This window comes from Chelonoidis abingdonii, chromosome 1, assembly GCF_003597395.2.
Source record: "Chelonoidis abingdonii isolate Lonesome George chromosome 1, CheloAbing_2.0, whole genome shotgun sequence".
In the NCBI taxonomy this organism is placed as follows: domain Eukaryota; kingdom Metazoa; phylum Chordata; order Testudines; family Testudinidae; genus Chelonoidis; species Chelonoidis abingdonii.
The window spans coordinates 266,666,582-266,667,736 of NC_133769.1; the positions used below are offsets into that span (position 1 = coordinate 266,666,582).

The following is a 1,155-nucleotide window of genomic DNA, read 5'->3' on the forward strand; positions in this document are numbered from 1 at the left end:
GGATTCTCTATCACTGTCAATTTTTAAATGAAGACTGGATGCTTTTTTTTCAAAAGATATGCTCTGGGAATTATTTTGCAAAGTTCTCTGGACTGTGTTTATATAGAAGTCAGACCAGACTTGTGGCCTGGAAGTCTTTGAATTGTATAGTGTGTCTGACGGTCAGTGAGAATAGTGTGTGGGGAAACTACCTGTATATCTAAGGAGTGGAAGACTCTGTCCTATGCAAACTTCAGAAAAGTCAGAAATTGGTTTCATGATTGGCTAAACTTGGGTTCCCAGATCTTTGTGCACATCACAATAAATGAAGCTTCTTGGAATTCACCATCCTGTAGTTCAGTTTGAAATAAAAGGAAAAAGGAAAAAATGCACTTGGTGTAAAATTCAAAGGGTGAATAGGACCTAGAAATGATAGCTACGAAAGCAGACAAAATCATAAAACTGTCAGTGCAATCCATGGCTGAAGCAAAAAAGGCAAAGAGACTCCAGGTGTTCATAAGTAAGCATTGAATGCAAATGAGGAAAAAGAAAAAATCTAGCACTTTATACACAGAAGACTTTTTAGACCACACTCTCAAATGGGACAAATTCTGCTCTCATATATGTAAACTGGGTTCAAATAAGAATTAAATAAGTTCATGGAGAATATGTCCATCAGTGGCTATTAGCCAAGATTGTCAGGAACACAACTCAATACCTCAGGTGTCCCTAAATCTTCAAGTACCAGAAGCTGAGACTGGACAACAGGGGATGGATCACTCAAAATTGCCCTGTTCTATTAATTCCCTCTAAACCAATGGCTCTTTATCTTTACCTGCACCAGGATGGCTGAGTGGTTAAGGTGTTGGATTTAAGATCCAATAGACATGTGTCTGTGTGGGTTCAAACCCCACTCCTAGTAGCTATTGTTGTGGGGGGATAGTTCAATGGTTTAAGCATTGGCCTGCTAAACCCAGCATTATGAGTATAATTCTTGAGAGGGCAATTTGGGACAAAAATCTGTCTGGGGATGGGTTCCCCTTTGAGCAGGGGGTTGGACTAGGTGACCTCCTGAGGTCCCTTCCAACCCTGATATTCAACGATATTGCAGCCTGCACCCCTTTGGTTCTCAAAATATGTTCTCACACCCCTTAAACCTAGATATATTTTTTGTTT

At 40.0% G+C, this 1,155-nt stretch overlaps 1 non-coding gene across 1 annotated transcript; it reads left to right on the forward strand.

The window, feature by feature from the left end:
- Window positions 1-818: 818 nt before the first annotated feature.
- Window positions 819-901, forward strand: TRNAL-UAA (transfer RNA leucine (anticodon UAA)). Its single transcript has one exon. It is a non-coding gene; the product is annotated as a tRNA-Leu (tRNA).
- Window positions 902-1,155: the final 254 nt, after the last annotated feature.